The sequence below is a fragment of the Haemaphysalis longicornis genome, unplaced genomic scaffold (assembly GCF_048455015.1).
Source record: "Haemaphysalis longicornis isolate Haplotype H1 unplaced genomic scaffold, Haemaphysalis longicornis Haplotype H1 scaffold_10, whole genome shotgun sequence".
Lineage (NCBI taxonomy): Eukaryota > Metazoa > Arthropoda > Arachnida > Ixodida > Ixodidae > Haemaphysalis > Haemaphysalis longicornis.
The window spans coordinates 35,898,395-35,924,207 of NW_027526204.1; the positions used below are offsets into that span (position 1 = coordinate 35,898,395).

General features: G+C 45.4%; 1 protein-coding gene across 4 annotated transcripts in view; it reads right to left on the minus strand.

Annotated features, from left to right (window-relative positions):
- The window catches only part of LOC144158377 (uncharacterized), a 65,424-nt gene extending 63,616 nt beyond the window's left edge, over positions 1–1,808 (minus strand). For all 4 annotated transcript variants that reach the window (XR_013320042.1, XR_013320041.1, XM_077689238.1 and 1 more), the window contains exons 1-2: positions 1,747–1,808; positions 845–877 (exon numbers count right to left, since the gene is read on the minus strand). The gene's annotated coding sequence lies outside the window, so the exon portion shown is untranslated. The remainder of the gene's footprint in view (positions 1–844; positions 878–1,746) is intronic.
- Between the last annotated feature and the right edge of the window lie 24,005 nt (positions 1,809–25,813).

The window sequence follows — 25,813 nt, forward strand, 5'->3', positions numbered from 1 at the left end:
AAATTGCAATTATCAGGCAGTTACTACCCGTAAAAAGCTTATTCCTACATGTTCAAAGCGAACTCCATGTTGCTATCCGCCTTGTAAATCACAACCCTTACATGATTCTTTTCGACTGCCCATTACTGTGACATTTGAAAACATCGCTTTTTAATAGCAAGGTAGAGCTCAGTTTGCTTGTTTTGATTATACACTTCCAGAAATATCAGAAACACCACGCGAGTGCAACCTAAAGGCAGCTGTGTTGAAAACGCCATGAATATGCAAAGTCACTTACAAACACCATTTTGGCCCCAGTCGTTTTTCTTTGGGCCATCTATAACATGAGGCTAAATAGGCTTTGTCTTTTATTATTACACAGAAATTACTCAAAACCATTGAGATTACCGTACTGTGTATAGTAATGTGTCTTAACAGTGGGTCTCAGTTCTTAATATATTCGAAAACCTAGGGGCCTGACGAAAAGCGCTCACGAGACGCATCTCCGCGTCTGAGGCGTTTACGAATCCTGCAGATGTAAAGCTGTCTTCTATTGGCAAAGCTCCAGAAAGTGCATTGTGATTCAGGAGCTTTCCGCTCGCCTTGCGGACGAATACAGTATCACTAAACAGTGCCAGATGGCGATAACTGTTCATAGCTAGGACGCACAATTTTAAACGGCCTGAAAGATGTTTTGCTGTTCAGCCGATGACGGTGTTATATCTATCGATAAGTTTTTTCAATAAATTCTTCCGACATGATGCGCATAGCATAAATTGGGTCCGTTTTCTGCAATTATTCTCGAAGTAAGAGCAACATACGTGAAACGCACATATACAATGAAAGTATTTTAATTATCCCTTACCATTGCGGAAAAAGCCATGGTGTATTTAAAAGTCTGCAAGTAAACAAAGCATGAATGACTAAGCTAGAATGCAATAGTGGGAGTACACAAAGGTTTGCAGCAATTAGAGTGTGTAGGAAAATGTAACCGTGCATTTATTTATTGTTCGCAAACGATAGGAAATAGAAAAATTTGATCGTTCGATTGATCGATTGAACGACTCGGTAATTGATTGACTGATTGATTGATTGATTGATTGATTGATTGATTGATTGATTGATTGATTGATTGATTGATTGATTGATTGATTGATTGATTGATTGTGGCGCTGAAAGCCCCGACGCTACACAGGCGATGAGGCGCACCGTAGAAGAGGGCTCCGGATTACATTTCATCACCTGGATACCTTTAGGGTGTGAGGAAATCTCAGACACAAGGGAGTTTTCGCTTTTCGCCTTTTTCAGAAAAGCGACCGCCGCGGCGGGGTGCGAACCCGCGTCCTTGGGCGCATAAGAACAAAGCATTAGCCACTGAGAAACCACGGCGGGAAATAAAGAATAATTACTATTTCATCCAAATTCATTTCGAGTGAGCATTTTGCAAAAAACTCGACAGTCATTGAACTTCGATTCCCCGCTGGGAGTTTTATAGGACGCATTTTTATTAAATGCAGCAAACATGAACCAATTTCTTCAAAACAATCCTACGAAAATACGAACGCATTCCGGCCGTTTAAATAAGTTAGTATATGTTAAAAGTCGAACTTAAAAAAAATACATCGTTGGTGCATAAGTTTTATGCGCGTCTGGGGGCCATTTAAGAGCAGTTGCAGGATCAGCAGTAGTGTTAACTTTAACATTCGCGAAACACTTCGCCCTATGAACAACCTTACAGCCAACGAAAAGAAATTTCAGTGTGCTTACCACAGCGCTGTTTCGCTGACTCGGCGATCTGAAAGTTGAACAGCTGAGCGGCCGCAAATACCGCGAGGCAAAATTTCACGGTTCTTTTAAAGCTGATTCCACCAATCAGAGGCACGAGCACGAGTCACGTGGATTGTTGCTGGCGTCACCTTTTGGCGACGCAGTACACAGAGAATAAACTGGCGGGTCTTTCAAACGCAGTTTTTCAAAGCGCATCTTCCAAAAACGCCGCTTTTTAAGTTTTCACGTTAACCTTAGAATTTACTTTACTGAGTTTGAGTTTACGGTATTTGATAAGCGTAATCACCTACTTTTTGTAGTGCGATAAAGGTTCACGCACAGAAAGATGATGCGAGTACAAGCTGTCAGTGCCAACAGAGCATTATTGACAAAGGCACAGGTTTGAACATGGAGGCGGGACGTTTTTAAACACAACAAAACAAGAAAAAAAGCGAAGCCTTCCCTAATTCACACACGAAATAAACCTTACAGGGTAGGGACTTTGAAATAGGAAGCGCAAGGAATTCGTTATAATGGAAATCACGCCTTCATATAGCCAATATTTTTTGAGATCGCACCACGGCCCGTGCACTCCACAATAATTTATTTTTGCTTTAATAGAAGCGTACACCAACATCGGGATACAATACAACCCGATCTGATAAAAAAATTATTCGTTCAAAAGTGTGATTCCCATACAGTTGGAATGAAAAAACTTCGTACTTTTCAACAACCATCAAGAAATGACCGTAATAAAACCCACATTTTGTACAACAGCAAGGTCGAGAAATGTTAACTCACACTGACTCAGATACGACGTCAGCATGCCACAACTTGTGTGTTCATGGTCGCGCCGGTGACGGAGCTCTGTGTTTGCAATGCCAGCTCCAACTAGACATGTCTTTTTATAGTGATTGAAAAAGCGTGGACAGAGTCCGTTGGCGTCGTTAAGGGGCCCTGTTTAGACTGTGGCCCGCACATAATCTTCCTTTACTTCAAAACCCGATTTCTTTAATCCGAGGCTGCACCTTTCTAGGGGACCGTATGCCCTTGTCAAGTTAGCAAGCCAAAAAAAGTGGTCCGTGGTAGCTTCGCATCCGCTACTTGAAATATAGGGATGAAAGTTGATTGTTTGCAAGAGTCAAGCGACCCTTGTTCAGTACCAAATAGCTCTTTTTTTGCCCTAGAGAGCGTGCGTCAAGTCGTCTCCTCCAGAATTTGAATGAGTACTCGCCATACCCTTTTGTAGTTTAAACCACTACGAATCTCTTTCGCACACTCCAGTTATCAGGGTGTCATTTGTGGCGTTTCCTTAAAATTTTCAACAACCTGCTTCTTGTTTTCTGTCTATTGACCTTTCTTTTCTGTGTATTGGGTAATCTGTCTATTGAACTTGACCCTTTTGTGTTTATCCGGGTTCATTACGTGCAAGTCAAAGGGACATCAACGGGAACTAGAATCGGACCCAACTACGCCAATATCTTTACAGCTAACCGGGAATCAAACTTTCCTGGCTCTCAAATTTTAAGCCACTATACTATAAAAGTTTTTTTGGAGACAAATGTATGATCTGGCAGCATGGTGACGCAAAACTCCCCACATTCATTGACGCACTTAGCCTAGCACAATTTCCCTTGCTCATTCCTGCTCGAAACACAGTGCAAACTTTCTGGAGGACACTGTTACTACTTCCCAAGGTAGACTTCAAAATCAACTGTATAGGAAACTGCCAGACACACAGCAGTATTTGCACTTTCAAAGCACCCATGTAACAAATTGCGAGACAGCAATATCTCAGAGCCAAGTCAAGAATCTTATCCTATAGGTTTATGTTAGCGGCGTTTTGTATCAAATAAAGATTCGGAAAACTAATGTGATTATCCGTCAATTACAAATGGCGTCCTCATAATTTTTATCACTTTATTCATTATTTCCTACCCTTGAATTTCCCATAAGAATTCCCACAAACTCTCCAAGTAAAGCGCCTTTATTAGCCTAATGAAGCTTGACAACGCGATTTCTACTGGCGAACAACACCGTGCCCCCTCCTCACATTGCAGCATTTAACCGTTTGGGATCTATGAACCCTACCTATTTCTTGTCCGGTTCATAGCTCACTGCGCAGTGCTCTTTTGTGAACCGTATCAATTCTTTCCATCCGCGGATGGCACACCCAAAATAAAGTCTTTCTTTATGCCTGTATGAATTCCTCCAAACACGTCTCCCCACCCACTTAAAACGTTATTGTGTACCTTTTCCTTCTTTTTAAAACCATCATTGTCCACGCTTCCGCACTGCCGGAACATCCAGCCCACACCACCTGCGTTGCCACGTTGTCGTGCAATCTTGAGAGCGCCTTCTTAAATCAACATCTTTCTCTTCCGGCCTCTTTTTTTGTTGTTGTTGCATTACACCGGGCATAGCCCTCCTGTACACGTACTCTCCGTCTTCGAAACATCTTCCTCTCTTTCTCACAGTTTTTGGCAAAGCTATATCAGTAATATGTATCAAATTATTGTGGCAGCAAAATAGTGTAACTGTAGTCTGTTGAAGGCAAGTCCTATTGCCGCTACGTGAGTAAACCTTCTTTGGTGTTGTTGTTGCTGGGTATCCGAATCTTATACTGTTTATGTGTGCCATGTGGGTTTTCTGTTTTTCTAGACCTATGTATATGTATATATATATGACAAAATGCTGGACTCACGATTAAAAACAAAAACAGTGGTCTACTGACGTTTCGACTGATGGACCAGTCTTCATCTGAGTAACTTGATGAACACGGGCCCTGCAGGCGAAACCTCAGTAAACCACAGTTTAATCATTTGGGAACAATTTTCTCCAATATTTCTTTTTGCTCCTCCAAAAGTAGTTGCTTTCACTGTTATATATATATATATATATATATATACATATATACTCTCTGGAAACAAACAAATCCCAGAGTGAGAGAAAATGAGGTAGGTAAAGACAGATTACACACGATAAAAACAAAAAATAAAGGTCTACGGACGTTTACTGAGGACTTCCTTTCTTCAGATCACAGGAAGTGCTCTTCCTGAGACGTTAGTAGATTTTTATTTTTAATGTTTTTCTGTTTGTTGTGTGTCTCTGGCCTCACCTACTTAACTACTTAATATATATATATATATATATATATATATATATATATATATATATATATATATATATATATATATATATATATATATATATATATATATATATATATATATATATATATATAGAAAACTTTGAACAAGGTAAAAGCACGATTGTTGCCAACGTTTCAGCAGACTTGCTTTAGACATGCAAAGAGACATACATACATACATACATACACACATACATACATACATACATCGAATCAGAAATGGGAAATGAGGGGTTCGGTGAATTAAGAAAGAATAAGTGTTGTCAGTCAAGAAAACCTCGGAAAGCAAAGGGGAGGTTGTGGTGAGTCATAGAAACAGATGAAGAATTTCTTTAGTCAGAAAGTAAGTGGTGAAAAAATGCCCCCCCGGGTGGGATCCCAACCCACGACATCCAGAATCGCACCAGACCGGTTTTCTGGGGGTTTCCTTACACTAAATGTGAAAGCTGTTGGAAGTGCAGAGCCGTAATTCGCCATAACGGGTGATGGCACCGTTATCCGCATTCCGCTACCCCATCTTAAACTCTTCGCACTCCTGCCTCAATCATCTTTTGATTCATTGAACCGAGAGTTGTACAATGCAATTCAAATTACCCGCCTTCGCTAAGGCCCCTGTATTTTTTCAAAGGTAGCGCAAACCATTGTAAAAAAAGGAAAGGAGAATTATTTCCTCCGCATCTGCTCCCCTTTCTGCTCCCCTATTGGACTAGGCTCGACACGTGACCAATTACCACCGATGACCACCCCGCGAGTTTCTCTTTCACCAGGCAGCGACACCATTAGGCAGCGTAGGGCAAGGCGCACACACGTGCGCTGCACGTGAAGACAGCTACAGGTACATCTTACTCAAGGCTGTCTTGGCTGCATCGCGATACCTACTTGCTGTGTCCTTGGCTCGCTTCGTGGCATTGTAAGAGGCGATCAGCTGTTGTTTTTCCAGCAGAGAAAAATGACGTTAAACGATGAGTGATATGGCTGCACTGCACCAGGTGCAAAAAGATTTTATTGTCACCGAGGAAGGATTTCCGAGTCAAGCAGGAACTACTAAACTCCTTCATATATAATTGCCTCTGGAAGGTCTTTAGATGAAAGTGAGGCTGATACTGACTTTCGGGTTGAATGAAACTAACAAACAAAAAAGCGTAACATTTCCATCGACGCTCTCTAACACGATTTAGTAACAATGAAAGCACGATCGTATTTAGCTCGCTCGAATTCGGTGAGGTGTTCGAAAATACCCATGGTAATTACTGCAAAATCTTTCGTGCTCGCGATTTTTTTCCAGTTGCAAAAATTTGCAGCGAAAGAAATACCTTTCACCGGTGACCTCCTTTATAATACACTCTATTCGTTTGCACTCTATCTATTGGGTCTTTGTGTGTGAGATTGTATTTTAATTTACCACATTGTAGTGTACTTTCAAGACGAATGTGGTACATACGTGTGTACTTATTAAAAAAGAGTATAAAAATTCACAGTTGTTTTTTATGGGGTCATTGTTATGAACGTACTTGTCTGTGGTGAACACAGAAGTGGAGGGGGAGGGTTCATTCGCGACTTGACAATAACACATTTTTTCCAAGATAACGTTTCAATCGATACTTCGGAACAGGGTACCCAGTAGACGTGAGCGATGCAGGATACAAAATAGGTGTGATCCAAAAAATTATTCTCAGGCATTTATAACAGGGAATAGTACCGCCATACGAAAATACTAGCAATTCAGCAAGGATAAAGTCCCTGTGTAGGCTCTGCCGGGTACAAAATGTCCTATTTTTGCAACAAAAATGTCAGCTTTAGTTGCCATAAAATAAGGACGATGGATAAGTGGCAAGTAAAACCACGATGCAGAATGCGCGCGCACACATGGGACCAAAAACATTTTTTTAAAACTGAACGGGAAATGGAACCACGTGAGTGCATTTTGTGTCCTTAAACAATTAAAGCTGGGCGTATGTAGGCAATATAACTGCCTACCATGTAGCGTGCATAGACTAATGCACATTTTTTTTTTAAACGCGCCCACTAAACAGAACACCTTTCTGTTTAATATACACGGGGCAGTAGCGAAAACTGTCTACCAGTGTGTTTGTGCCAGATCTATGCGGCGCTGACTCTGCTTACAAATGACAATTTGCGTATGCAATAAAAGTACTTTCCTCCCACGGAACGGTTTCAGTATTTTTTTATTGTACACACACGACCAGGGCCGTAGCCAGGAATTATTTAGGGATGGTTTAAGGGGTATTTGATGGGATGAATTTTGGTGAAAGGAACGCTAGGTCCTGTTGACGCGCTGCCTGGAAAAAATTTCGAAAAAAGTGCTAACCCATCTCCTCTTGGCTACATCCCTGCACAAAATTTTGAAAGTAGGCGTGCATGTTCCAACTTTGAGTACGGTTCTGCGGTTAGAACTCTGCTGGTGCTCATAACTTTTTGACGTGCCCTTTGGCACATCTCTGAATTGAACAAAAATGTATAAATGCTAGGTTTTTGATCTCCTAGAACGGTCACAGATAATCAATCTCATGCGAGATTCCTGAAAAGGATATTGAAAAAGGCTGGCATGAGCTCGGAGTTTGTTGCCTTCAAAACGCGGCATGATAGCTAAGGCACTGACCAATCATAAACTGTTTTTCCTACACATTATCTGCGAACACCGTTGTGAAATTATTTCCAGAACTGTCGTGTTTTAAGCAAGCAGTTCAACGTGCCGCGCTTACAAAACGAAAGAGTCCGGCGGCGCGCGCCGCGGGAGTCGCCCACTAATGGCGGCCGAGAGAGACGGGTGAGGAGGAAACGACGCGGGGAAGAGAGATTGCGCTACCGTTGAAAAAAACAAGTACCTTAGCCTTCGCAGTGCTCGCATGCCACCTGCCTCGAACAGCGCTGCGCGAGTTCTGTTAGTTTTGTGCTTGGTTTCATCTCGCACGTGCCGGAGTATACAGGACAGTTCGGAATGTGTTGTTTTTGCACAGAGAATTCTCTTGTTTTTCCTCTTGCTTACACCTCGAACGTGCCGGAGAATACTGCGCAGTTTGGAAATGCGTCATTTTCAGCAGCCACATTATGCGCTCAAAATCGTATAAACCAACCCAACCAGCGTTCCTAAATAAATGGTTGCGTGTGCTTCAGGCCGGTTATTTACACTGATTTTGCCACAAATGTACATGCCGTTTTCGTTGCGCAAAACAACGACAAAATATATACCAAGTGCCAGACGTTCAGGAGTTCCGAACGATTATGAATATATCATGTAATCCGCTTCTTTTTCAAAGCCTCTCTTTGTGTCATTTACGATTCTGCCCAGGGGTGCTCTATCTGGGTCTGTTACGTCGCCACGCCGCCTGATTGCGGTGGTGGCTGGACAGCGTGACAGCGAACGAGCTACAACAAGGCACGGCCCTAACATGCTCTGCACTTAAAATTGGTGCAGCTTGTTCTAGTCGTTCATGGCTAGGGAAACATCAGAGCTGTAGGCCCGTCTCCCTTCATTGGAGACCAAGGAGTTGCATCACCTTCTTCAGCCGCAGCAGCACACTAAATTCACTGCAGGGCCAAGGCATCTCCACTCAACCTCCAACGGCTACTGTGCAGTGCTGTTCGATTTCATTCTCCGTCTCCGAATTTGTTCGTTTCATTCCTCCATCGACCAATTCAGCTTCCTTTTTTCGTAGACATGACTCTCGGTTTCCAGTCGTTATCGTGGTAGTCCACTAAATATCCTAATTACGTTACCAGCCCATTTCCATATACTCTTCTTCAGGTGAACTATGATATTTTTTTACTTTTATCGGTTATTTGATCCAGGGAGCTCCTTTCCTGTCTCTGAGAGTTACCCTTACCCTTCGTCGTTCCATGGCTCGTTGAGCTCACTCACCAACGTTTGCTTAAAAGCTTTGTACTAAGGCGCCAGGTTTCAGCTCTGCATTGTATTTCATCACCGCGCATGTATCTATCAGCTTGCCGTTGAAAGTTCAACACTTGCAGGCCCGCATGGTTTGATCCCCTTGCTTTCGCATCTCTCCCACAGTGGACCACGTACGCTCTAGAACCACCGGCCAAGTTCAAAGACAACACCCGCGCTACGAAACCGAAAAAAAACGTTGTGTACCCCGAATTCGTTCATAGCTTAATCGGACAAAATACGATTTGATAACCCGACGGACCCAGCTTTGATTCTGACCACGAGAAGGGTCGTCTTCTTTATATTCCCCTCTACTGTTAACCCGTACCCATTGGGCCTTTCATGTTGCCCGGTGCTGTTGTTTCACGGCGTAATGTTCCCGGGCTTGATTTCCGCGACCTCCCTTCCCACGTTTCTTTTCTCGAGTTTTTGGGTATTTCTATTTACGCGGACGAGTTTGTGTAGGCCTAAACAGCTCTGCTGTTAATAGAGCATTTCAGTTTTTACTCAATAAACAGACACGTCGCATTGGACACAGCTTTGTGCTTTGGTAAACGCCATGGTCTGGGAACATTCTGTGCAACGACGATATTGTGACTCATCGATAACAATAAAACTAATTTCTCCGCTCTCGTTGATGAAATAACACCAAAATTTGGGAAACTGCTACAAGTGTATGTGCGTTATTTCGTGTTTAGAGTTCTCACAGTCATAGTCACTGGCGCAGTTCCCGTCGATTGATAATTAAAAAATTTATTGAAGTTCCCAAATCTGGTGGCAGACATTTACCCTTAAACTACATACCGCTATTCTTAACTGGACAATTCTGTAAAATAATTAAACGTCCTATACGCCCATATCGTACATTTCCTAGAGTCAAACAACGTGTTTCACTAACCTCTGGATTGTTACACAAAGCACTTCTCTTGTGAGAAACAAGCGGCTACTTTTGTTCCTGACCTACTCTCCAATCATGACACTAACATTCACGCTCATGCTATATTTTTTGGAATTTCTTCAAGCACTTCACAACGCTTTTTTAAACTGCGTATGATTTAAGCTCGCCGTATTTAGCGCAAACACTGCAGTACCAAAATGAATTAACCCAGACCGCACAGGACTGTTCGGCCTTAGTCAAGCCGGCGTACTTTGGTCGGTGATTTTCTGCCCGGCCTTTCTCCTGCAACCATGTTGGGCCCGTGTCCAAATGTGGGCCTTTTGCCGTATACGTCCGTACTCCCATCACTGTCCAACGGCCAGTGTCCGTCGGCTAGTCTACCGGCTTACGTTCATACGGCCAGATTCCAGCCGTAGGGCTCCGGCCATCCCAAAGCCACCCGTGTGCGGCCGAAGTACGGCCACCGAAGGACAGCCGACATGCGGTCGTCGGATTCCAGATGAACTAAAGCTGCCGGAAATTCGGCCGTGCTACGGGCATTGAGTTCAGCCACAGTACGTTAACTGGACTGAGTCCGGTGGACGACCACTGCATGCAGCGCAAGCAGATAACTCAATCGCCCTGTACAGCAGCACAAATCCACCATTTTGGGGCCACTGCACCCACATCAAATAGAGCCCCCACGCAACCACCAGCCGTCCAGCCTTCAGCGCAGCCTGGCTTATTTATCAGCGTCAGTTTACACCAAATTAATTTATTCAACAGTGCTCACAAATGGTCCTTCCTTTAATTGCTGTGCCTCTTTTACTGTCGAATACAGCAAATATTCATTTCTTTGCAGAGCTGGAATAGATGTATCGTCCAGGTATTGATATCTTCTGTGGAGCGGCTTACCTGTAATAAATAAGGAAGGATGGAGGAGGGCAGGCGGAAGGCGCATACTTTAGTGGGTTGAATATCAGAAAGATGAAAGTGCCGCTTTTAGGCAATTTCTTTTAAGACAATACTTTCATACTCTAAATAAATCAACTATGTTTACAACAGCTGCGTCACCATTTTTTTTGTATATAAAACCGATGCGAATGCCTTTATGAAGCGGTTCGGTAGTCCACAAAAGACTCAGCAGCATTCAATATAATTTACTTTCCACAGAAAGTATGTCCAGTATTTGCCCAGTTTTCTTGCAAAGAAATTTTCTACTCGATCAACTTTTCTCATGATCTTTCACAGGGCTGATCCTAGAAGAGATCAAAGAAGTACTTTCAGTTTCAGCCTGTCTCGTAACAATATTTTTATGTAGTTTTCATGAGTTACGTGTACAGATTTTAATAGTCCAAAAGAACTTAATTTTCCTCTAAAGTCGCACACGTTAAGAAAATTCTAGACCTGTTGCGAATGACACCTGTTGCGAATGACACCCTTGTATCCCTCTGTGTTCACGCAAGGAAAGGCGTAAGACAAGTGTTTTATATTTTCTGTCAAACAAATAACTTAGCAATTGTAGTATTCATACAGCAAACCTTGCATACTGGGACGAATAAAACAATAAATATTTCATTGTCAAGTTTGAATGCGTAGGGTTCTCAACCCGTCGGAGGCGAACTTGCGGCTCCGCAAGTGTATTTATTTATTTATTTATTTATTTGTTTATTTATTTATTCAGTTATTTATTTGATACCTGCTTGCCCTTGCATGCATTACAGCAGAGAGATACATAACACTAAGCATCAAATAGGAGACCAAATAACAAAATAATTCTACAAAGCGCGGTGAAAATCGTCACTATAAACAGTAGATAAAATCATACGTGTAAGATAATTGCACTGCCTTCTTGATCTAAAATAAAATGAATCGTGCAAGGCGTCACCTTAAAGGAAAGTTAATAATTTGCTTCAAGCTAGCGATCCCACTTTGGGATATGTAGAATGGCGTTTGGATATACTTCTCGCCTTCTATTCCAGTTTTCGAATGATAGGTATTACGAAAAATTTCAACCCCAGGTTTCGTCTATGATCTTTCCCGTCTTACCATTTAAGTTTACTTTTACTTTCCCTTATCCTCAGTTGACAGTTCCAATACCTAACACGAATCCTACTGGCCTATTCTGTATGTTTTCGAGCGTATCAACCAGCTCTTTGCTGTAGGGATCCAAGAAAACACTTGCGTACTCCTACATTGAGCGCACATGAGTGAAATACGGTTGTTCTTTTAAGTTATGTGGAGGTTCGCTGAAATTTTATCTCGGAAAGCCAAAAACGCGTGCAGCCCTAACTTTCATGTTGTGAACGTGCCTATTTCTCTAACAACTCGTTAAATAAACTCGTCGTTGTTTATATTCCCCGGCCGTTCTTAAAGCAGTGTAATTTACTGTATACGCATTCAATTGGAATGAAGGTTTTCTTGTAAAGTTGACGTTAACGCACTTTTTAAGATTCAACGACTTTTCTGAATCAGCACACCAGGATGTTATTAATTTTAAATCCGGCTGCAAGTATTCGGGATCACGTTCATTCGGTATAGTCCTGTAAATTACACAGTCATTCGCGAACATTCTTAACTAAAATTTGAGGCCTTGTGGAACAAACTGAGCCTTGCGGAATTCCTGAGGTCGCGGGAACATATCCTGACGAACAACCATTGAGAGCGACCAACTGCTGTCTTAAAGAGATATACTCGGCTATCTATGCAATAACCGATTCATTCAGTTTATTGCCTGCAATGTACTAACAAGAAGGTGATATTAAACACCTTGAAATGCTTTTTTGCCGCACAAGAAAATAGTCAGCTACTTTAAGCCTATCTATTGCTAGAGCCAAATCGTGCGTGAAATCAACAACATGAACAAGAAAAACCCGACGAAATCCGTGTTTGCTAGGATGCTGGCGATTATGTTTAACGAAATGAGTCATATCCCAAGTGTAGCTAATCTCAATTTCATACACCACAACTAAATTAACATCCGGGCTTCGTCATTCACAAGGCTCCGTTGTTATGGCAAATTCAAAAAAACACTTGTTTCTAAATAGGCAGTCATAAAATCTCATGAAGTACCATAGTGCAGTGCACTAAGTTGAGCCTACCAATGCACGAGCTTAGCCTCTTCTACATTTATCCCAAACAATGTAGTTCACATTCTTTTTTGCAGTATTATTGGGAGAAGAATAGCCGGAATATTGCGCTTTTGCGCGCCCTTGCCTTTCTTTGGTGGGGAGTCCTTGAGATGGCGCCGGTTGAGCTCCTGAGTGGTGGCCGCTTGCTCGACACCCTTTAAGGCCACTTATTTTGCTGAACCACCGCCATCTCCGGTCGGACATCGCTGCCGGGCCGTTGTATCCGATGGTCTCCTTTTCTAGAGGAGGCGAATAGCCTCGAGCTGATGCGTCGACGAAGCCGACGGGCGAGGCGTTGTAGCGGCTATGACTGGCGAGGCTTAGCTCACCCGTCGGTGTGGCACATTCTTCTTGTGGCAATAAATGTCATTTCGATGGCCTAAACGTTTTCCTGGTAATCTGCAACGAGTCCTTGCACCTTGCCCATTCACCTAGAACACTCTTTACTGTTTGACAAACGTACTTCGTTCATTTAAAACGTAGAAACACCGAGCGAATGAAAAACGTGTCGGCGCCATTCCACGCCCTAACGGCTCTTTCTTCACCGAGAGAAAAACCGGTACTAAATCGGCGGGTCTTCCAATTACGTCTGTGCATGAATGCTCTGCGCCCAGATGCGTGCCGTTGTTCGCATAATGACGAATAACTTGATACCTTACGAAGGCCGGTCTCCTCTTGAAGACCGGTTGCCGAAAATTCTGCGGCCGTTCGCTTGCCGTAGTTCGGGCGAGGACCGCTAACCGAATGAAAAACGTACATTCTGAGGCCGTAAGTCGGCCGGTCTCCTTTATAACACCGGCTGCCCGAAGAAAGCTGAATATTCTGCCGACAGAGGCGCGCTTCACCGTTGAAAGAGAGGATGCGTGGCAGCCGCGCTACGGCCGGTCTCCTTTCGAACACCAACTGCCACAAGAATACGGATATCCTGTGGCCGGTCGCTTGCCGTGCTTCGGCTAAACACCGCTTCCCGAAGGAAAAACGGATGCCCTAACGCCGCACTCCGGCCGATTTCTTTCTCAACATCGGCAGCCCAAAGGCACTGAATATCTGGCAGCCGGGAAGCTGCCGTTGTGCGTCTGAAGACGGGCTGCCGGAGAAATACCGAAGCGTTGGTTGCCGAATGTTGGCCGTTCCTCGTATGATTAGTGGCTGCCAGAACCAGTACTCTGGCCGGACATGCCAGAAAGCGGCCGAAGACGGGCCGGTCTTGGGACACACTTTCGGTGCCACCTGGGTAAGGGCTTCCTAACTAACCACTCACCATTCGCCTATGTAATGATCAATGCTCGAGACCCTTCCCAGTGTGTTCCAGTGTGTTCGAAGTACCACATGGCGGTGTACTTGGAGTCCTTGTCCTCCTAATGTAGTTTAAGCCCTTGTTAACGCATATATTGTAAAACTTAGAGCGCGATTCAACGAGGACAACAATAAAACGATAAACACAAGTACTCAGTCGCAACTACTTCGAGTGAGCGCTTGTATTTGTCGTTTGTCTGTCGTCCTTGTTCAATAGCGCTCTTAGTGTTGCAAAATATGCACCAACGTGCCAACAGCGTCTTCTACGGTTGCCAACGCATATTTCTTCTCATTCCCGCATTTCTGCTGACGATGGTGCTATCCACCATTTGACTACTAACGACCGCAATAAAATATCTCTCCTAACATTCTATTTATGTTGATGAATATTGGGATATTTGGCTGATGACACTCTAAACCAATAAATGCAAAAACCATTTTTTTTTCACCACTTCAACAAACTACTAACTTTCTCCTACACTCCTACATTCTTCTTGACTGAGAGCTACGGTATGCCATTCGCAATGAATTACCGTAAGGTTCCTCCGAACGGTACGACACTCTTATTATGTCTTCAAGGTAACTTTTATTTTTCTTTGCAGAGGCTGGGTTGGGATAGTGTGCATCGGCGATTTACAGCTTCGTGTAGAGGAAGAAACAGACAAGCACAAAAAGACGACCAGCACAACCACCTACTTCTTACTTGCCCTAATTGACAAAGGCACATGTTTAAACCTGCAGGCGGGTCATTATCATGTTCAACAAAAATAAGAGAATCAAGCAATTTTAAATTTTGTTCAAAAAATAAATCACACAAACATGTGACTTCGACATAGGTAGGAGAATAAAATTAATATTCTATTGGATATTCCCGCAGACGGTGCACTCGCGCAGCTGCGTATTATTTTTAGTTTTCTGCATTACTAAAATTCCTTAGTGACACAACGCAAGGAGAAATTATCCATAAATTACTTGTGCGAACGCCTAGTTTTCCGATAGCTTCAGTCATAAAACTTTATACTGTGTGGCATCGAACAATAAATGATCATTATTTTAACATTATCTACATTTCGGAACACGATAGCTGACGGACCTCAAGCTGACTTCTAATCGCGAACTAAACATGCCATTCCAGGTCCGCTAAACTGCTCGTTATTTATTTATTTATTTATTTATATATTTATTTATATACCTTAAGGGCCCAAAAGGCATTACATAAGAGGCAGGCATACAGCAGCAATAACAACGAAAATATGCACGGTACCGCAAAATAACCAGTCGGACTTCCAAAAATAAAATACAGAGAAGATCGCAACAATTATTAACAGAGCAAACACGTTGGGAAAGCACTACTTATCGTTTTACACAGGTAACAGACAACAATGACTAAAATTTTTTATGGGTTTCAAGAAAAGCAAGTAACGCAGTTTGGAAAGTTGATTGCAGAGTCTGTGTGACAACGCTAGCAGGTAGTGAATTCTACTCATTTATGGACAAAGCAAGAGGGAAAAATTGGTATTTCTTTGTGCGAAAAAAATACTGGTTCCACCTTATGATCGTGGTCGATACGCATGGAAGTCTACGAAGCCGGGTGAATGAAAGTGTGACTAAATGAAGAATTAGTGTGGTATAACTTGTGGAGAAAGGATAAGCGGGAAAATTTTCTGCGCAAGGCAAGTGGGGAGATTTAATCTTTTCCTAATATATGACACACTCTCATAACAGGAATAGCACTACAAGTTAAACTGTGGGGCTTCCTTTTGAACAGATTCAAGCATTTCGGTAAAGACTGCTGTGTGCAGGTGCCCTACTATTGAAGCATACTTTAAAGTTGGCTTGATTACTGCTTCTACATGCGTGAAGTTTGCTGTCTTTGTTCGCGAGTTTCAAACAACCTTTGAGAAGGCTGACCTTTCCTAATGCTTTCACGGTTATATATTCTACAGCGCTAGTCTAAGATAAATGGAAATGAAAAACAATGCTTAAATACTTTATAGATGGAGCAGTTTCAGTTACGATGTTTTTTATGGCATACACGTTAGGCGAAGGATCTGCAGCAGATGGGAAACGGATATGCGTGGTTTGGTTAACATTGATTTCTATTTGCCGTATACGGCACCATTCCGATCACTTTGTCAGGTTCGACTGCAAGATGGTTATGTGGTTAGGTTTAGAGATGGGTTTGTATGTGGCGACGTCGTCGGAAAACAGACGCAGTGAAGAGTTAATGTTGGACCCGATATCATTAATGTAGACTAGGAACAATAAAGGACCGAGTACGGAACCTTGAGGTACTCCAGACTTGACGAAGCTGGGACTAGAGATAACGTTGCTAAGTTTGAATGAATGAACCCTGTTATTAAGAAAGAGCTTTATCCACTGGGTCGTTTTATCATCTAGATGTAGATTTCAGATTTTAGCCATTACCTGTTTTTGTTACACGGGATCGAATACCTTGGAAACGTCAATAAAATCGCGTTGGTATACCGAGAGTTATTCATAGAATCGTGCAGGTCTGTTACAAATTCAAACTGTTGGGTGTCACAAGAACGGTTAGTACGGAAGCCATGTTGGTTGTCTATAGCAGGTTGTTTGTTTTCAGGTGGGAAATTGTGTGCGTAAAGAGAATATGCTCTAGTGTTATGCATGGAATAGAACTGAGCGAGATGGGTCGGCAATTATTAGATGAAGAGTTTCGGCCAGGTTTAAATATAGGTATTACCAATGCAGATTTCCAATCTTCTGGAACGCAACCCGTGTCAAGTGACTACTGGAATATTAGTTTCAATAGGTACGCTGAGTTTTGATAGGCTTATTTCAGTAGTTTAGCACATATTTCATCAGGCCCTGGTGTAGTCTAGTATTCAAGCCGCTCAGTCGCTCGTGTTACACCATTTTTCTTAACGACAATAGGGGAAAAGCGAAGGTGAATGAAAGTCTAAGATAATGCTTGTGAGTCTATTGGAAGCTCATCTGAAAATATGGAGGCAAACTGATTGCTATATATTTTTACAGTGTCCTCTGGCGACAAAGAATAGCCAAGCTCGTCCTCCAGCCAAATCGGGTCGTTGGAGTCTTTTGGGTTAACTGGGTTATAGCGTTTGAAGGAAGTCTGGACTGACTTTGTTGGTGTCCCTAAAGTACCTTCGCTGCACTGCGGCGCTCACCTACTTACAAATAAAAAGAATTGAAATAATTTGAAAACAATGCTGCACCCTTTTAGGGAACCTCAAGGTTGTCTCACATTAGCAAGATAGACGAAGTTATTGTCCGTGACGGCTAGAAAATGGCGAGCTTAACGGAAGAAATGATGGCTCTTTAGTTCCAACAAAGCAAGAAATATTGCTTTAGTACCCAAGTAGCTGCGTTTTCCCAGAGAGAAAGTGCGGCATGCAGATTCAATGCTTCAAGTTGCATCATACCAATGTTCGATTATCACTGCTCATAGCCCCGTGTATTTAGACTCGCCACGAATCTTTGTCGCCGAATACTGCTTTCAGTTTGCAGAAAGAGATGTCATTGGTAACGTTTTGTTGCATTTTTCAAACACCTACTTCAACTCTCCTGTCCACTGAATTGCGGCCTCTTGTTTCACTCCGTTGGATTGTGGTGTCGCGCTGTACGAAAAATTTATAACGTCGGAGGCAGGCGCTCACCGACAACTCGTTTTGTGTACCCAAGATGACCAGAATTATATCGCAGGTTCTACTGATAAACAAACCCAATGTATGGTTCGCGGCATTACCCCCCCCTCTAAGGGTACATCGACCCGATGCTAACATAAGCGACAATCCAAAAATAAAAATAAAATTCGTTATCGACCGTAGAAAGGTTTTACGCGAACCACGTGGACGACTTCGGGCCGCGTGCGTCGTCGTGATGTTCCGGAATCACCATCGGGGATCACCTCGTAGGTAAGTTGACCGACACGTCGTAGAATCTGGTAGGGTCCGAAATACCGTCGCAGGAGCTTCTCACTGAGTCCGCGCGGTCGGATGGGGGTCCAAACCCACACACGATTCCCTGGTTGGTACTCGGCGTCTCGGCGTCGGAGGTTGTAGCGGCCCGCATCCACCAGCTGCTGGTCCGTTATACGAACTCGAGCGAGCTGGCGGGCCTTCTCCGCACGTTGAAGATATCCGTGGACGTCGGCGTTGAGGTCGTCGTCTTCTACGTGCGGAAGCATGGCGTCGAGCATCGTAGTCGGCCTTCTAGCGTAGACAAGCTCGAACGGCGTCAGCTGCGTCGTCTCCTGGATAGCCGTGTTGTACGCAAACGTGACATACGGGAGCACTTCATCCCAAGTCTTATGTTCAACGTCAACGTACATTGACAGCATATCTACGATTGTCTTGTTCAGACGTTCTGTTAGTCCGTTCGTTTGGGGGTGGTACGCCGTCGTTCTTCGGTGATCCGTGTTGCTGTAGCGTAATACTCCTTGCATCAGCTCCGCAGTAAATGCCGTTCCGCGGTCGGTGATTAGGACTTCCGGGGCTCCATGTCGCAGCCCAACTTGGCTTATAAAGAACTTTGGCACTTCTTGTGCAGTCCCCCTCGGAAGAGCGGCGGTCTCTGCGTAGCGCGTCATGTAGTCTGTCGCTACGACAATCCACTTGTTCTGTGATCGTGACGTAGGGAACGGGCCTAAAAGGTCCATTCCAATCTGTTGAAATGGTCTCGAAGGGACGGCGATCGGTTGCAGAAGTCCGGCGGGTCTTGTCGGCGGCGTTTTTCGTCGCTGGCAGTCACGGCAGCTCCAAACGTAGTGGGTGACGTCAGAGGTAAGGCCGGGCCAATAGTACCTCGCCTTGATTTTTCCAATAGTGCGGGCTGTGCCAAGATGTCCAGAAGACGGGTCGTCGTGGCACGCTTTCAAAATTTCGTCACGAAGGTCCGCGGGGATGACGAGAAGGTAATTCGCTCTTGTTCCGGGGCTGAAATTCTTCTTCACGAGGACGGAGTTTCTCAGGCTGAATGCTGGTAAGCTGCGTTTGAAGGTCCTAGGAACGGCAACGTTGCATCCCTCGAGGTACTCGATTACGACGCGTAAGTCGGGGTCGGCACGCTGCTGGGCGGCTAGGTCGCTCTCCGTCACGATCCCGAAGAACGCGCTGTCTTCATCAGCGTCTTGTGGTGGTGGGTCGACGGGGGCGCGGGACAGGCAGTCGGCGTCGGAGTGTTTCCTGCCGGATTTATAAACGACTGTAACGTCGAACTCCTGCAGGAGCAAGCTCCACCGCCCAAGACGGCCGGAGGGGTCCTTCAAATTGGCGAGCCAACACAGCGCATGGTGGTCTGTTACAACCTTGAATGGCCTTCCATACACGTATGGGCGAAATTTTGAAATCGCCCATATAATAGCCAGGCACTCTTTCTCAGAGGAAGAATAGTTTTTCTCCTCCTTCGACAGACCACGGCTGGCATAGGCGATTACCCTTTCGCAGCCGCTTTGCTTTTGGACAAGGACGGCACCCAAGCCTATATCACTGGCGTCCGTGTGCATTTCCTTTTCGGCATTTTCGTCGAAATGAGCCAGCACGGGCGGGCTTTGCAGGCGTTTTTGCAGCTCGCAAAATGCTTTTTCTTGGTCGTTTTCCCAGCTGAAAGGGGTGCTATTTTTCGTCAAGCGCGTGAGTGGCTCTGCAATGCGTGCGAAGTTTGCGACGAAGCGCCGGTGGTATGCGCACAGCCCGAGAAATCTTCGCACGCCCTTCTTGTCTTTCGGCCTTGGGAAGTTCGCAATGGCTGAAGTTTTTGCCGGGTCAGGTAGGACTCCCGCGGCGTTGACGACGTGGCCCAAGAACTTGAGTTCCCCGTATGCGAAACGGCACTTTTCAGGCTTCAGCGTCAACCCCGACGTACGAATGGCCTCGAGTACAGACTCCAACCTTGCAAGGTGTTCGTCGAAAGTCCGGGCGAATACCACTACGTCGTCGAGGTATACGAGGCAGGTGTGCCACTTAAGGCCAGCTAGCACAGTGTCCATGACTCTTCGAAACGTCGCTGGCGCTGTACACAGCCCAAACGGCATCACCTTGAACTCGTATAGGCCGTTTGGGGTTATAAATGCAGTCTTCTCTCGGTCTCTCTCGTCCTCTTCAATTTGCCAGTAGCCGGTCTTCAGGTCCATCGATGAGAAGTACTTCGCGTGGCAGAGGTGGTCGAGGGCGTCGTCGATTCGGGGGAGGGGGTACACGTTCTTTTTCGTGATTTTTTTCAGTCGCCGGTAGTCAACACAAAACCTTAATGTGCCGTCTTTTTTCTTTACGAGTACGACGGGCGCAGCCCAGGGGCTTTTCGATGGCTGTGTAATGTCGTCGCTGAGCATGTCGTCGACTTGAGTCCCGATGGCTTCCCGTTCATGTGAAGAGACGCGGTACGGTGACTGTCGGGTAGGTCGGGCTCCATCTTCGGTTATTATTCGGTGCTTTGCTAGAGGGGTCTGACGTAGTTTTGCGCTGGACGAAAAACATTCGCTATAGCGACGCAGCAAAGCCAATAATTTGTTCCGTTGTTCTTGCGGTAGCGCCAGATTCACGTCGAAGGGCTGCGGGAGCTTGAAGGTTTCTACGGGTGTGCGTTCGAAGTCGGCAACCGCGATCACGTCACTTGCTTCTTGTGCCTCTTCGAGGAATGCAATTGCCGCGCCCTTGTTTAAATGCTGGTACTCCTCGGTGAAATTAGTAACCAGAAAGTGGGATTGGTGTTATTTAAAGCGCGCAATGCCTCTTGCGACCGACACACCACGGTCGAGAAGAACCCTTTGATCAGTGTCTACGATAGCGTCGACGTCAGGAGCAGCATCTTCACAGTAGACTGCGACCATCAAGCTTGCGCGGGGTGGCAGGGTGACATGATCATCGGCAATCCTTACAGCAGCCCGTCGTTCGGGGTTCGGTTCCGGCGTCATGGAGTGATGGGGGAAAAAGTTATTGACTTGGTCTGCAGATCGATTATTGCACCGTTGTCCATCAAAAAGTCCATTCCAAGAATTACGTCGCGGGAGCAGTTAGGCAGAATGACGAACGCCGCAGGGTACGTTGTGCAGTCTATGGTGACGCGCGATGTGCACGTTCCACTTTTCGTCACGAGGTGGCCTCCTGCTGTGCGTATGTGCGGACCGTCCCATCTGGTCATAACTTTCTTCAGTTTTGACGCAAATAGTCCGCTCATTACCGAATAGTCAGCTCCCGTGTCTACGAGGGCGACTACGTCAAAGCCGTCGATGGACACCTTGACATCAGATGCAGTCTTCCTCGAGTTCCGGGTTCGTCGGGGCGTCGTATCTCTGCTTGTACGTGTTGACGGTCGGGCAGTGTGCATTGTCGTTGTCATCGTCTTCTCAACGGACGTCTCGGTCAGGTCGGGTACGCGTTGCGCCGTGTAGCTGTCGTCGTGTTCAGGAGTGTCGTTAGGGCTAGGTCGAGTCATCGGGATGAGGGCATGTCGTGAATGATGGTCTTCAGCGAGTCGCTGCGTCGTTGGAGGGTTTTCATTTTTCCGCCGTTGTGCAACTTTACCTCCCGAAGTTGCTGCTTTTAGTTTCCCCCGCGTGGGCTGGGGGACCTTCCACGTGAGAAGTCAGCAGTGCTGCGGTGGTTCCGTGACTGAGACGGGTAGGGCGACGGTGAACGGTTGAAGCGGGCTGGTCCTCGGTTGGTGTTGGAGAGGTATTCTTCGATCTCAGCAGGGCGCTGGCCGTATCGGGGGCGTGGGGCGTCGACGGAGAACCCTCGCAAACCGAGCCTCTTGTAGGGACAGCGACGGTAGATGTGGTCGGCCTCTCCGCAGTGGTAGCACAGCGGGCGATTATCGGGCGTTCGACACACGTCGGTCTTCCTTGGCGTGTGGTATTGGTCAACAGGGCGTCAGGGCGGGCGGCGTTGAACAGTGGTATGGCTCGGCCTCTTGACGACGGGTTAGAGCAGGGCGGGGCTGACGAACAGCCGAGGAGTAGGTCATGGCTTGTGGTTCGCGGGGTGCTTCCGACGGCGTAGAAGTTCCCAGTGCGTTTTGGACTTCTCGGATTACGTCGGTCAGGGAAGCCACTTGAGGTTGCGGCGTCGTTGGAAAAAGCTTCCGAAGCTCCTGCCTGACCACTGCACGGATGGTCTCTCGCAATGTATCGGAGCTTCCATTTGCAGCACCGATGGCCTCCGAGAGCAGCGCGTTGAAAGGGCGGTCGTTCTGCCTCGTTCGAATTTCTAGCGTCTTCTCCATCGCGGCCGCCTCAGATGCGAATTCGGCCACTGTCTTCGGAGGGTTACGGACTAGACAAGCAAAAAGCTCTTGCTTCACTCCTCGCATTAGAAACCTGAGCTTCTTTTCCTCGGCCATTTCAGGGTCCGCACGACGAAAAAGTCGCTTCATCTCCTCAACGAAAATCACGACTCCTTCGTTCGGGTGCTGCGTTCGAGTTTCAAGCAAAAGCGCAGCTCGCTCTTTTCTCACCACGGTAGTGAAGGTCTTAAGAAACTCTTTCTTGAATTGAGTCCAGTTGGTCAAAGAGCTCTCATGGTTCTCGAACCGAGCATCTTCTAAGTAAAAGAAGACATGCCGGAAAGTTTCTTCGTCGTCCCACCTGTTGAAGATGCGGACGCGCTCCAACTTCTCCAACCATTCTTCGGGGTCTTCAGCGGGGGCTCCCCGGAACGATGGCGGTTCTCGGGGCTGCTGCAGGATGATTGGCGACGTTGTTTCTTGCACCATGGTGTTGGTTGCAGCGTTCCTTCTCTTGGGCCCTTCTGGCAGAAGACCGAACTCGGGTAGCAATCCTTGCAGTCGGGGGCTTTCTTTGGTTGGACTGGCTTGGCGGCTTCGAGATGTCGTAGAGGGCATAAAGGCTTAGTACCCCGCACCTTACCAGATGTCGCGAAGACAAGGACGATGCAGTTGTCTTGAATGAGAAACGTTTATTGGAGCGAACTTGTGCTCCCCTAACAACTCAAAAGAATACAGAGGCGGCGAAGCAGCGGTCAACAAAGTGACTTGCGTCGGCGAGTGTCGTCGAATCGAATGCCCCGGCGTCTGCTCTGCAGGCTTTTTATCTTTCGGCGCGCGTGGTTCTGGAACCGTCGATTCGCATCGAGAACATTGTAGATGCAAGAAGATTATTCCGGGATGTTCACGTTAGATCGGAATGCTCTCCCTATCAGAACAGATAACACATGCGGCACAGAAAGAAAGAATGGAACACGCGCTTCCCTTGGCGCAGAAATAACACAGACCGGCGCAGCCGGGCGGTAAAAGCGAAACACAAATAAACAAACCCAATGTATGGTTCGCGGCAATATCAACCTGGGCAGCTTTAACGTGCGCCGAAATCTTGCACCCGGGAGAGTTCTCCCGCATTCGCGCATTGTTCAAGCACTAGTTAAGCACATCTACCAACGATTTAAATGTATACCGATACGTGGTTCTGAGGAAAAGATATGCTACGGCAGTCCTTTTTCAGTGTCCAAGAGTGTATTGTCTGATGCAGAGCCATTCCATTTTTGCAATTTTTCATTACTTATTTTGACACAATGAAAGCATGTCTTCAACAATGCGCCGTGCGTCTAGAGTTTGGGTCGATCAATGTCAGGGTCGACCAATCGGGTCGCCTAATTGGTATATTGAAAATACATTATTTTTCTGCAGAACCCAATCGGTTCGACTACGAAAAACTTAGCTTTAAAAAGTAATTTTATGTGTGAGCTCGAAACATAGGCTCGCGGGGTTAACCATCCGAAGCGACTACTTGGCTATGGGGTGGGCCGTGGCAGAAGGCCCCGAAACATCTTGAATCATTCGGATAATTATGTTTACCTTATATTTCGACAAAAGGGTATTTTCGGTTTTCGCCTCGACAAACATGCAGTCACTGCGGCGGGTTTGAACTGTATCATTGGGTTTAGCTGCCCAGCACCTTTGCAACTAAGCCACTGGGAAAGGTTACTCAGGAATCCAAAGTGGTGTAAGCTTACGCTTACTACTATATGCTGATGCTTCGCGAACCCTCTGATCACAATCTCGGCGAAGAAATAAAAGAGCGCGAATTACGCACTGGAAATCTCTTTCGTTCGAGTGAAAATGTTGCTTGTTTCACAGCACCTAACAGCATCAGTGCGTTCAGTCAAGCGTTCAGGGGCATAAAATGGTGTTTGCGAAGTAGCATGCCATCAAACAAAGCACATAACTGAAATCAATTTTAGGAGTAGCTGTCGTTCAATGCTTGTATTCGCACTTGCGGCATTGATAGTTCAACTAGAGAGAGAGAGAGAGATAGAGAGAGAGAGAGAGGGAGAGAGATAAAGAGAGAAATGTTTTATTGCAGACATTAGCTCCAATCAAAAAGCAGCCTAATACAACATATCTTTATCAAAAAATAAGCTGCATTTATTGGTGCATATCGGGCATTTCACACTTGAGAGGACGTGTTTACTGGAAATTATTTTTAAGGGCGTGGCCTTACTTTCTCAACAACAAAGCGTATCGTTGCTACATGCATTCAACCCTGACAAATATTCGTCTTTTGTATTGAAACGCACACGACGTCCCTCTGAAGTTATCATAATGGCTGATAGCACATTACAACTTGCTAGCATTTCAGTACGTCACATGCTTGGATGACGTTTCTGTCGTGGTAAGAGTGACAGATAATATTGTTAAACTGCGAACTACGTCGCACTAAGCTGGCAGCGTCCACATGCTTTGCAGCCATATTTGACTGACGCGACCCTGAAATATTTCGCGCAAATATTTTCCTCAACATGGTAATATGCTATCTTGAAGCGACCCTGGAATACCTTCATAACAAGCAATAACGCGCCTTCAAGGCATGATACAGGGCTCGCAACGCTAGTGCATTGTTTGAGCTTTTTAAAGATTGAGAATTACTGTTATTGTGCATACAGGCATTACCGTGTTTGTCTTTATTGTTTTACAAAAAGCAATTCATGTGGTTACCGGTACCAAGTAGCTATGTTGGCTGCTGCTCTTCTTTCATGATTGCGCGGCTGCCTTAGTGGGTCTTCACCTACACAGTTTTTTCCCTTTTCTCTTATTATATACCATAAATACAGTGACCCCTGCTTGCTGTCCGGAGTGCTAAGTAAACTGACAACGCGAATGAAACTGATATCTACCAACATTTTTGATGTGCGGCGCCAGATCTGTGGCACGCCAACGAGGGCAAGAGGGCTTGGGATTAGAAAGCATGACATCAAGGCTCAACGTCTTAATCACCTGGCAAAGACACCACGAGTTCGAAGCGCAGAAAACGTGTTGCGCGCTTGAAGCGCTCGAAGGGAGAGCAGCTTTTAGAAGTCCGTGGAAGGAAGGTGGCTACAGGTCGACGTGGACTTTAAATGTCGGAAGGTTCTTTCATGAAGTACAATTTATCTGGCCTTTAAAAAGGGTGCAGTTTTTTTCCTAAGCCCGTAGCCGCTGATTAGCGGGATTCATACTTCAGTACCTAAAATTTATAGACAAAGAATAAACCCTCCGCCTCACGTAAACTGCTTACGGAGTTTATTTGAGGCACGTTACACTAGGAGTAGGTAACTTACTAAGGTGAGAAGTCACATGTCATCCCCTAAAGCAAAAGGGCAACTTTAGCAATCACCATATTTTCGCTTTCCTCATCTCTGTCACAGAAAATACAGTTAGTGACAGGACAACGGTTGCCATTCTGGCTGGTCAGTTTGAAAGCCTTCGCTGCTTAG